The 13,311-nt window shown below is 35.1% G+C and overlaps 1 long non-coding RNA gene across 1 annotated transcript in view; it reads right to left on the minus strand.

Moving 5' to 3' along the window:
• Nucleotides 1–1,391: 1,391 nt before the first annotated feature.
• The window catches only part of LOC128312154 (uncharacterized), a 110,627-nt gene continuing 98,707 nt past the window's right edge, over nucleotides 1,392–13,311 (minus strand). Inside the window, exon 3 of the long non-coding RNA XR_008291068.1 lies at nucleotides 1,392–2,495. This is a non-coding gene — a long non-coding RNA (uncharacterized LOC128312154). The remainder of the gene's footprint in view (nucleotides 2,496–13,311) is intronic.

The following is a 13,311-nucleotide window of genomic DNA, read 5'->3' on the forward strand; positions in this document are numbered from 1 at the left end:
CAAATTAGCTTCTCCCATTGCATGAATTTTACACTAAATGAGCCTTTATAAAGCAACCAAGAGTATCTTAAACTTTAGGCCTGAGCTGCGTTATTGATGTTAGGAACTCTTCCAAGAACGGAAAGCCAGTAACCGAATGGATGTGAACTGGCACTAGTTTATATGGATTTGAGAGTGCAACCAAGACAGGGTGCAAGCACAAGGTGAGGAAGAAGTAAATGGTGGTATAAATCTAGGATCATAAACCCCAGGGACGCTGGCCAAACTCAAATCCAAGCCAGGCAGACATCTGTTCCAAAAAAAAATTCTATTTTAAATAGGGCAGACATTTTGTGTGACATTACAGCTTTGAGAGCAACAGAGGGGACATTGGTAAGGAGCATGAATAATGACCACAAGCTGAGGCCAGAGACTCAGTATTCCCAGCCTATCAGAGGGAGTTTAGTCTGTAGTCACTCACACAGAGACACTGCACAGCATTAGTGTAGGTCAAGAAGTTTCAGCATGATGATCTTACAGACACCTGGAGTTTTGAACACCTCCAGAAACTCATTCATCAGGCATGGATGTCAGCTGTGAACTATTTCTGAATTCCACTTGCTAAGAAGAAAACTATTAATATATTTTTGGCTAGTTTTCACACTGGTTGGGGTTTAGCTGGCAGGCGTGCAGAGATCATTCCTGAAATGGGGTTAAATAAGTCATAACTAATACTGAGATATGTGTGGAATGTGGGGTAGAGAGTGGTGAGTCATAAAGAGAAGGTAACTTCCCTCTTAGGGTATTCTGATGGACAGACTTTCACTCCCTCCTCATTGTTTATAATTCTAGGTTATAAGAGGAACCTGGTAGCAACAGTCAAATGTTCTTTGTCCTTGTCGTAAACTGGACTATGACCAGAGCATTCATTTATGGTATTTTATTAAATTATTCCAACACTGTGTGAACTAGGTATTATCAGTTTTCATAGATGACCAAAAACACTGAGGCACAGAGAGGTAAACGCCTTTCCTTTGGCTGACTCCAAGTTCTGCACTCTTCTTCTACACATCGTATTTTGGAGACATTCTTTTTATATCTCCTGTAGAACACAAAGCATCTGCAGAGATTGACTTCAGAAATTATGCCTACTAATTTAGAGTAATCCACGATAATTAGGCAAATCAAGCTCAAATAACAGTCCTTCATTCTTACGTATTGATACCCTGAGGAAAGATATTTTCTGAGACTACTTCCATAAACCTGGCCAATGATAGTATATACCATTGCCAAACAGGATAGCCTGATGCTGTCATAGGATTCCATGCTGATCATAAATAAGTTATATGCAGTAATTTGTATTTTTATCAGTAAGTGCCATCCTCCTAGATGAACAAACAACAGCAGTCACATTCTCTTCAATCATTATAGCTGCTTGTGTTGCTGTGTTTTTCATAATTCTGACTATAGGTCTTAATCCAGCACTAACACTTAGCAGACCATAGCAATATCTCTTCTGTGCTCTGTTTAATGTCCAAACATTAAAATTTTATGAATGACTGCAAATAGATAACAAGTGCCAAAGCAGGCCCCAGTTGCTATTGTTCAGCAGTGTTTGCTCTGCAGCAGTTTTCTGAGCTCTGCAAACATATCTTCCATCTGGCAGCTGGCTATGTTTTCAATTTTTTCTCGGTTTAAAACCCTTCGGCAATGCCATTTCATACATTTTGCTACTGAGGCTAAGTGAATAGCCTGTCAACCTCTTCTGAAGAAGTCCTGGTAATTAGTATCATTGATAAAGTACAGAGAAATTATCAGCATATATTTGAATATTCCTTGCTCCTTCAGAATCTATGAAAAAGCCTTCAAATGCAATCGTGTATGTTTGGCTAACAAATTACTTTTTTTTCTCTTTGTTAAGCGTACACAGACATCTTCTGCCTTTCCCAGTCTTACAGTTTAGGTGTCTCTGGTTAATCTGCATCTCCAGACTCAACTAAAATCTGAGGTCAAGTTGGTCAAGCCAGCCCCTCTATTTCATCATTTACTCAGACCTGGAATTTGTGTTTTCTTGCAGACTTAGTGTAGTGTGCCATAGATGAAATTCTAATCCATTTGAGCTGTCCGTGTTGCAGTTATCTCCCATTCCTGGTTCCACATAGCACACTAACTCATTTCACAGACGGACTTCTGTGTTAGATTACCCATTTACGTGAAAACCAATCTATTTGTTTATGGTATTTACACCTGACCATCTCATTCCAGATGACTCCCTCCCCCCCCCCAAAAAAAAGTCCTGTGTGCATATCTACTATAATTGATTCAAGTAGCTTTTTTGATAAATAGTGCTTTAAAAAGAGTTGGTGTAGCTTACCAAGAATTACATGGAATTGGATGCCAAAACCTAGGTCCTTGCTCCATTTCTATCTCCAACAGTTTTGTTTTAAGCAACCACTTAGCTAATCCTGGATCTCAGTTTCCACATCTGTAAAATCGGGAATGTGGGTCTTCAGAACCTGTTTGAAAGAGGTGGAGAAATGCATCTACTCAGATAACACTAAACAATGAAAGAACAGTCCTCTTGTAATTGAGAAAATTGTCCTCCTTAACTCCTGTGCTGAAATTCACAAAGGAAATGAATTATACAGTGAAAAAAAAATTGCTTGGCCAAATCAGCTGAATTTAATCACTTGGTAGGTAGGTGGATTGCCCTGAATTCTATGTTAATTAGATGATTCCCTGGGTGTCCTTCAATTCCAGTAAGTCAATAATTCACTTATATTTGTTAGGAAAATACAGTCAAATAATCAATTGATGTAGTTTATGAATTAGTAAATGACTGGTTTTATAATCAAGCTGTTTTCATACAATTAATGCAATCATCAACGTGGAGTCTCGGAGTTTTTTCCTTTTTTTTTTTTTTTTTCATACCATTCTAGCTTCAAAGAGCCATTAGATCACTCAAAATTCCTGCTGGAGAGCAAAGCCAATCTCCAGCTAAACATCTCCTGCTATTGAGTGACAAAATAAATCCTCTCTGTGTGGCTAAAATGAACAAATCAGGAGACTATAGATGCTGGAGAGGATGTGGAGAAACGGGAACCCTCTTGCACTGTTGGTGAGAATGCAAACTGGTGTAGCCGCTCTGGAAAACAGTGTGGAGGTTCCTCAAAACATTAAAAATAGATCTACCCTATGACTCAGCAGTAGCACTGCTAGGAATTTACCCAAGGGATACAGGTGTGCTGACGCATAGGGGCACTTGTACCCCCAACGTTTATAGCAGCACTCTCAACAATAGCCAAATTATGAAAAGAACCTAAATGTCCATCAACTGATGAATGGATAAAGAAATTGTGGTTTATATACACAATGGAATACTACTTGGCAATGAGAAAGAATGAAATATGGCCTTTTGTAGCAACAAAAGCAACAGTTTGGATGGAACTGGAGAGTGTTATGCTAAGTGAAATAAGTCATACAGAGAAAGACAGATACCATATGTTTTCACTTTTATGTGGATCCTGAGAAACTTAACAGAAGACCATGGGTGAGGGGAAGGAAAAAGAAAAAAGAGAGGGAGAGAGCCAAAGCATAAGAGACTCTTAAAAACTGAGAACAAACTGAGGGTTGATGGGGGGTGGGAGGGAGGGGATGGTGGGTGATGGGCATTGAGGAGAGCACCTGTTGGGATGAGCACTGGGTGTTGTATGGAAACCAATCTGACAATAAATTTCATATTAAAAAAAAAAAGAAATCCTGTCTGTCATGTAGGAAACATTAATTAGGGTCTCATTTGTCACAAGCATTATAAATAGAGGAGTAAACCAAGCATTGGTTTAGGGGACAAACAAATTTAAAAAGCAAAAGCACCATAAGAAGATTAATGCAAATATTTTTCATCTTAACCAGATTCTTCCCGCAATTTGTAAAACCTAGTACAAAAGGATTTTGTTGAATCAATCTGGGTTCATCATGCTACTACAAAGGTTCACATACTACTACAAATGGAATTTACAGAAAGTTATTTAATAAGCTTCATTTTATGGGGCACCTGGGTGGCTCAGTAGGTTAAGAGTCTGACTCTGCTCAGGTCATGATCTTACGGCTTGTAAATTCAAGCCCTGGGCGGGGCTCTGCCTGGACCCTGCTTCAGATTCTGTGTCTCCCTCTCTCTCTGCCCCTTCCCCACTCATGCTCTGTCTCTTTCTCTCTCAAAAATAAACATTAAAAAAAAGCCCCAATTTAGCAGTGCCAAATCTTCCCATGATTAAAGTGTTGTAGGTCTTATCCTTTCAAAAAGATAAATTCTTATTATAGAAAATGTGGAAAATATTACAATGTATAAAGAAGAAATAATAATCTGCCCAACTTCAGTGAATATTATATGGGGACTTTTCTTCTGGTATTCTGTATATATGTGTGTGGATATGCATGCATCTTGCAAAATAGGTATATGATAGGAACAAAGTTTTGAATCAAGCTAGTTTTAGTTAACTATATGTTCTGAGCATTTTCCTACTGAATTAAATATTTCACAAAAGCTAAGAATATTATATTAGATTTTATCACATGGATATACCAAAGTTTTTACACACTTTCCTAAAAGAGACTTTACTGTTTCATCATAATGGTGTTAACCAACATATATGTATATGAGATAATATGAAAGGTATACTATTCAAAATACATGCATTACATGTATTAACATGTATTAGCACATTTAATTCTCAAAAGAAACATATGAGATAGGTATTATTTATCTTTTTTTTATGGATAAGAAACTGAGTTGTCAAAAGTTAATAATTAGAGCACCTACCTCACCTGCCTCCTAATAAATACGCTAATGACATACCTTCCAGCAGATCCACTGATATCTGCTAGCAGAGGCGGCTTTATTATGGAATGCTTTTAGCAGGGTCTATATAATCTGTCTAGAATTGTTTGTGATAAACAAACCTATCTTTATAGGGAATAGGTCCCTGGAATATGTCATATATGCTGTGTAAATGACTACAAAATTGAGTGACTGAATGAGTAGGGAATGACTGAAACAGTCCCCTTTCTTGTAACCGACATGACTATAAACTATTCTTAGAGGCACAATGTGACAAGAAAGGACCTGGGGAACTGTACTGATGGTCTCAAACCTCTCCTTGCTATCCTTATGCCTGGTGATTATTTATACACTTGAAACTGTTATCTCCATGTGGAATAAGATTTTTTTTTAATTCATTTGATTCCGATTTTTTTTTTGTTTATTTATTTTTGAGACAGAGAGAGGCAGAGCATGAATGGAGGAGGGTCCCAGAGAGAGGGAGACACAGAATCCGAAGCAAGCTCCAGGCCCTGAGCTGTCAGCACAGAGCTGATGCGGGTCTTGAACTCACGGACCGTGAGATCATGACCTGAGCTGAAGTCAGCCGCTTAACCGACTGAGCCACCCAGGTGCCCCTGAATCTGATTTTGATAATCCCATCTTTTGTGCAATATATTTTTGAGACTTTTGATATTTAGGGTACCTCAAGAGACAATTATCTATATTTTATAAGCACAATTTTGTAAATTCCAAATTCCAAATTCATAGATATTTATGTAGTGGAAAATCTTGTCTCCCTCCAGAACAATGGTAAAGCAGCTTACTGTCCATGTAATTAGGTTCCAGTTCCTCTCTTCTATTGCAATCTATCACATATGGGTATGTCACCTGGCCCTCTTCACTTTCCCCTGTGGAAACTGGGGCTTGGAGGACAGGCACAAGAAAATAATGATATAGTGGCTACATTATCTTCTGCTGACCTCCGTATAAATATTGTAGGCTAAATTTTTAGCTTGCAAGGAACGTAAAATCTCTAAAACTCCTCACAGTTTTATTTCTGGGTCAAATTTCCCTTCATTGGTACCTTGTGGTATCAACTAACAAGGTCATTAATAGTGGATAGAGTGTGTATATATTACTCACTTCTAACAATATTGGCTACTATCAAAAAGTCAACTTTCTCAACTTTGTTAATTGACAGTTTAAAGAAGGCATCTCTTTGCTTGGATATGTACATTTTGATCATTACTGAAGAAGTATTACATGGTGTTATAATTACCTTCATTTGTTTATTCCTAAAATAGACTCTCAACCTTGAGAGCCAAAGACATGGTCTAAAGTATTCTTTATTTCTTATGGTCTAACTCACTGCCCAGCATCTATTGGGTAATCAGAAAATGTTTAGAATTGAATGAAGAAAATAATGTATTGCTTTAATGGCTGCCAAGACCTTTTCTGGTTCTTAATCTTTATTCTCTAGATTAACTACTCCTTTTATTTAATTTTCTTGAAGTTTCAACATTTTCCTTAAAAATTGACTAGTTTTTTTGAGAGTCATTTCCCATTAGCAATCTGCTCCCTTTCTTCTCAGTAACCCTTCTTTTCTTTGGCTGTCTGTTGAAGTAATCCTTTGTTTCTAACTTTACAAAAGAGAAAATTGATCATTTATAAGTCGTTTTACTCTGACAGTCCTGAAGAAGGAATCTTCTATTTTCTAGTCATCTGTTTCTTAAAGCCTAACAAACGTTAGTCTTCAGCTCAACACACTCATCTTCTTATCTAGCATCTGTCTCTTCCATTAGCTTTGATGTTTTTTTGTTTACCCTTTTTGACCAATTTACTTCCGTAATCTATGAATGGAGAAATTTTATTTGCTTCAGTGATTTTTATCCCAGCAGAGTTGAAAGCTTATTTTCTGTAGGGTGATGTTTGCACTGATTTCTGAAATTCTCATTCACATATGCCAGATTGGCTTGCTTCTTCAAATCTCTTTTTGAAAAATAAATATTACAAATATATTGAACTGATTTAAAATTGTGCATCTATATTTATATACATCTATATGTATTAGTCTCATATAAATTAAATATTGTATTTTGGTGCAAACTTTCTGGACAATAAATTGCCCATTTAAATCAGTAATCTTAAAAAATGAAAAATATACCTCTTCTCAAATTATCCTAAGGGCATCATCTGAAATATAGTAAAAAATAAAGCTTTATGCTCAGATATGGTCATTGTAGCATTATTTCTACAGACTAAAACTTTCAGAAACCTTAAATATCTAGCATTAAGGAAATGAAATAATTAAAAATAATGTTTAGAAGAATCTTAATTAACATTGAAAAATATGTACTTATGTGAAAAAGCAGAAGTTTTGAAGAAATTACTTTGAAATGTTAGCAGTGACTGTATTTGGGAGATGAAACTAGTTTAGTTACAGGTGCCTGGGTGGCTCAGTTTGTTGAGTGGCTGACTTCAGTTCAGGTCATGATCCTATGGTCCATGAGTTAGAGCCCGTGTCGGGCTCTGCGCTGACATCTCAGAGCCTGGAGCCTGCTTTGGATTCTGTCTCTCCCTCTCTTCCCTTCCCTTGCTCTGTCTCTCAAAAATAAATAAACACTTAAAATAAAACTAGTTTAATTTTTTTAAGCAATGTGTTCTCAAAGACTTGTTTCTCTGTAAAACAGGAATAATAAATGTAACTTTCTGATAATTTTTTTTTGCAAGGCTTAGAGAGGCAGTGGATGCAAACTGCTTATTACAATATATCATACATATTAAACATATCATTAAAAATAGCTGTTATTATTTCTTGTAGTAATCATTCGTTAAAACTGTTTCTTAATATCTGTCATTGAGAACAGTCAGGCTTGTAGTATCTGTCAGAATTTCATCCTTGATAGGCATGCAACCATTACCACCATCTGAATGTGTCATCTCAACAAGGCAAACAGGGAAAGGCTTGGAAGGCAGTGCTCACCTATCATTTGCTAAAAAACTGACTCCCATAAACTTCTCTATTAGACTGTAACTTGTATGAAATTTGTGGGTTAGAGTGCTTATTATTAACCAATTATTAAACTTGTATATGTATGGGATTGATTTAGATGTTAAATGGCTTATGAAACTTACCAACTATGTTAGATTAGAACTGATAATGTACCCATGTCTTCTAATTGTCCCTTTTCTGAATGTGACTATTTTACCAGATAATCATAGTGAATGTATTCCTTCAGAGATTAATCTATAGAGTGTAGTTTTAGTAAAGGTACATGCTCCTATCTGGCTCAAAATCAATATAGGACTTTTATCCAAAATATACAAAGAGTACTGAAACTCCACAATCAGAAAATGAACAAGCTATTTAGAAAATGGGCAAGCTATAAACAACACCATGCCCACATATTTTGTAATCTAGATGAAATAGACCAATTCCTTGAAAGACACAATCTACCTTAACTCACACAAAAATAAATAAACAATCTAAATAGATCTTTGTCAATGAAAGAAATTGAATCAATAATTAATATCCTTATACAGTAGAAAGCACAAAACCCAGATGGGTTCACTGGTGAACTCTAAAAACATTTAAAGAAAGAAATTATGCCAGTTTTTTACAATCTCCTTCAAAAGACAAAAGCAGAAGGAGTACTTCCTAACTTGTTCTAGGAGGCCATAAATATCCTAATATGTTTAAATAACCAAACAAAGACATTATAAGAAGAGAATACTATATACAAATATCTCTCATGAAAAATGGATGCAAAAATTCTCAATATTAGCAAATCAAATCCAACAACGTATAAAAAGAATTATACACCATAATTAAGTAGGATTTATCCCAGGCATTAAAAGTTATTTCAACATTCAAAAATCAATTTATGTGGCCCAACAATCAATAAGAAATATCACATCATCATATCAATAGATGCAGAAAAAGAATTTGACAAATTCCAACACCTATTCATGATTTAAAACTCCCAGTAAACTAGGAATAGAGGAAACTTCCTCAACTTGATAAAGAATATCTATAAAAACTTACAACACCACACTTATTGATGAGAAACTTGAATATTTCCCAATAAAATAAAGAACAAGACAAGGATGTCCCCTCTCACTACTGCTCTTTAACACTGTACTGGAAGTCCTAGAAAATGCAATCAGACAAGAGGAGGAAATAAAAGTAAATAGACAAAGAAGGATGGCATCATTGTCAATGTAGGAAATTCCAAAAAAATCAGCAGGAAAAAAAAACCTTCCTGGAATAATAAGCAATCATAGCAATGTTTCTATATGGTTACCATATGAAAGTCAACTACTTTTATTATATACTAGCAATGAACAAGTGGAATTTCAAATTACAAATCACTGTCATGGACATTACCATTGACATTAGCACTCCAAAAAAATAAAATAATTAAGTATAAATCTAATAAAATATGTACACAATCTATGTAAAGAAAACCATAACACATTGATGAAATAAATCAGTAACTAAATAAATAGATATTTAGCGTTCATGAATAGGAAGACTATTCCAAGATTTCAGTACTTCCCAAATTGATCTACAGACTAAATGCAATCCCAATCAAAATCTTAGCAAGTTATTTTGTGGACATCGACAGACTGATTCTAAAGTTATATATGGAGAAGGAACCCCTCCCGCCACCCCCAGAATAACCAATACAATACTGAAGGGGAAGAACAAAGATGGAGAACTGACATTACCCAACTGTAAGATGTACTATAAAAGTACAGAAATCAAGACAGTGTGGTATTGGTGAAAGAACAGACACATTAATGGAAGAGAATAGAGAGCTCAGAAATAAACGTATGCAAATATGGTAAACTGATCTCTGATAAAGGAGCAAAGGCACTACAATGAAGTAAAGATAGTCTTTTAGTGCTGGAACAACTGGACAGCTACTTGCAAATAATGAGCTCAGAAACAGACCTTACACCTTTCATAAAAATGAATTCAAAATGTGTCATAGACTTAAAACACCTATAAAAGAAAATAGAAAATCTAAATGATGCTGAGCTTGGCAATAACGTTTTAGATACAACAAATTCATGATCCAAGAAGAAAAAACTGATAAGCTGAACTTCACTAAAACCACACATTTCTGATGAGAGACACTGTCAAGAGAATAAAAAGACATGCCACAGCCTGGGTGAAAGTATTCACAAAAGAGACTTCTAATAAAGGATTACTATCCTAAATGTATAAAGAACTCTTAAAACTCAACAAGAATATGAGCAACCCAATTGAAAAATGAGCCAAAGACATTAATAGACACCTCCCCAAGGAAGATATACAGATGGTAAATAAGCCTATGAACACATGTTCCACATAATATGTCTTCAGGGAAATGCCAAGGAAAATAACAATGAGATACTATATACCTCTTAGAAGGGCCAAAATCCAGAACACTGACACCACCAAATGGTGTGATATGCAGCAGCAGGAACTCTTATTCATTGCTGGTGGTAATGCAAAGTGATACAGCCATGTTTAGAAGACATTTTGATGGTTTCTTACAAAAAGAAACATATTCTTACCATGTGTTCCAGCAATTATACTCCTTGATATTCACTCAGAGAAGTTGAAAACTTAAGTCCACACAAAAACTTGCACATGGTTGTTTATAGCAGCTTTATTTGTCATTGCTGAAACTTAGAAGTAACCAAGATGCTCTTCAGTAGATGAATGGATAAATAAACTGTGGTAAATCCAGACAATGGAACATCATTCAGTGTTACAAAGAAATGAGCTATCCAGCTGTTAAAAAACATGGAGAAATCTTAAATGCATATTACTAAGTGAAAGAAGCTAATATGCATTGGGGGGCAGTGAAACCATTATGTATAATATTATAATGGTGGAAACATGACATTAAACATTTGTCAAACTCATAAATCATATGGAACTCCCCATGAAGCAATTTAAAAAAAACCTCATAGAATGTATAATTCCAAGACTGAATCCTAAAATAAACTATGGACTTTGGGCGATAATGATGTGTTAATGCAAGATCATAGATTATAACAAATGTACCACTTTGGTGGGGGATGGTGACAATAGGAGAGGCTGTGACTGTGTTTGGGCAGAGGGTATACGGGAACTCTCTATTTTCTGTTCAATTATGCTGTGAACCTACAACTGCTTTAAAAAATAAAGTTTATTTCAAAAAAACCCTTAAAAGTGTTCCAGTTTTTCTGACTGTGATGTGGCTTTTCACCTTGGATACAATATTGGCGTTTTTATTTTCATTGTCATGCTCATGCTTACTGTTACGACTAATAAAATGCAACGGAAAAAAAGGAATATCAATTACCCAAGACTCTTTCTACCCTAAAGTAGCAGGTATTTTTCTTTTCTTTTCTTTTTTGCTTATTGTGTTCATGTGCTACTTGCAAATAGCTTATTTTACACAGTTGATGTCAAGTATAAATTACAATCTATGGACTTTTTTGGCACTTGAAATTGTATTACAAATAGTTGTCTCCTCTTTGTCTTCATAATCATCATTTTTCATAGCTGTGTATTATCCCATTATGTTAATTCACCATAATTTAATAAGCCTTTCCCTATTGTTGAACATTTACTACTCTATTATAGAAAATGCTGTACTGAATATTCTTTGGGCATATACATTCTTTCTTTTGTTGTATAATTCCTTTGGGAGAAATTTCCAAATGTGGAATTACTATAGCAAAAGTCATGAAAATCTTTTTTTTTTGCTACATATTACCATATTCCTTTCTGAAGTAGTCTATACTGAAATAAGTAGAGTGTGAATGCATTAACTACACTTTTTTTGCATTAGATACTATAACCTCTAATGATGATTTATTAGTTATTGTGGAAATGTTTTAAATTGATTTAATCATTTTATTAAAAATATAGCTTTAATAATAACATCTATATAGGAATGTCAGTATTACCATATTTCCTGATAGTAATCCTACACTCGTTTATGTCTGAACATCAGCCTTACAAAGGAGAAGAAATAAATATTGAGACAAGTTGATTAATGATTGGCAATTACACCTTATATACAAAAGTACCTTGTTTTGAAAATTTGAAAACAGTACTACTTTTGAATTTGTTTATTTTTATTTTTATTTTCTGAGAGAACATGCATGTGTGCACAAATGGGGGAGGGGCAGAGGGAGAGAGAATCTTAAGCAGGCTCTACACCCAGCACAGAGCCCAATGGGGGGCTTGATACCACAACCATGAGATCATGACCTGAGTGGAAATCAAGAGTTGCACGCTGAACTGACTGAGACAAGTAGGTGCCCTTGAAGTAATTTAAACACTTTGGTAACTGTTAGAATAACAGATCTGTTTAGGAGAACTTTTCATAAATATTACAAACTTTAAGACAATCTCTGTTTAATCAAGTAAATTACAAACCCACAAGTTTGAATTTAAAATTACTAAGTGTGACAGATGAGGACAGTAGCAGACCTTCACCTTTTCTTAATCATGGATTCTACTTTTTCATTGTTCCAATGTAGACATGGTTTTGAGAATGCAGACTGAACAGACTGAAGCAACACCGGATACATTCAGTATTTAAAGTTCAGTCAAATACCAAGGGCCCAGAGGTTTTTTCCTGCACTAAAATAGCAAATCTTACTAGTTAGAAAACCAGAAGAAAATAGAGTACCTCACCATCTAACCCACACAATTACTTCAATTACTTGATGTTTCCAGGGAAAGCACTGTCTTTCACAGTGGTTTTATAGATTAAATGACTCTAAAGTCCATTTTTTACTATGCTTGATAATACTGAGTTGAAAAAAACTCATTTGGTCAACATTAAATTAATATATTTCCACCCATGTAGGAAATTCCTTTTTTTAATTTATTTAAATTCAAGTGAGTTGACATATAGTGTAATAATAGTTTCAGGAGTAGAATTTAGTGATTCATCACTTAAATATAACACCCAGTACTCATTCCAACAAGTGCCCTCATTAATTTCCATCACCCATTTAGCTCATCCCCAAACCCAACACCCTTCTAGCAACCCACAGTTTGTTCTCTGTCTTTAAGAGTCTGTTACGGTTTGCCTTCATCTCTGTTTTTATCTTATTTTTCCTTCCCTTCCTCTATGTTCATCTGTTTTGTTTCTTAAATTTTACATATGAGTGAAATCATATATTTGTCTTTATCTGACTTATTTTGTTTAGCATAGTACATTCTAGTTCCATCCATGTTGTTGCAAATAGCAAGATTTCATTATTTTTGACTGCCAAGTAATATTCCATTGTGTGTGTGCACGCACACACACACACACACACACACACACACACTTTCTTTACTCATTCATCAGTTGATGGACATTTAGGGCTCCTTCCATAATTTGGCTACTGTTGATGGCACTGCTATAAAAACTGAGGTGCATGTGCCTCTTCAAATAAGCATTTTTGTATTCTCCTTTGGATAAATACCTCATAGCGCAATTGCAGGGTCATAGGGTAGTTCTATTTTTAAT

Source organism: Acinonyx jubatus, chromosome D4 (genome assembly GCF_027475565.1).
Source record: "Acinonyx jubatus isolate Ajub_Pintada_27869175 chromosome D4, VMU_Ajub_asm_v1.0, whole genome shotgun sequence".
NCBI lineage: Eukaryota > Metazoa > Chordata > Mammalia > Carnivora > Felidae > Acinonyx > Acinonyx jubatus.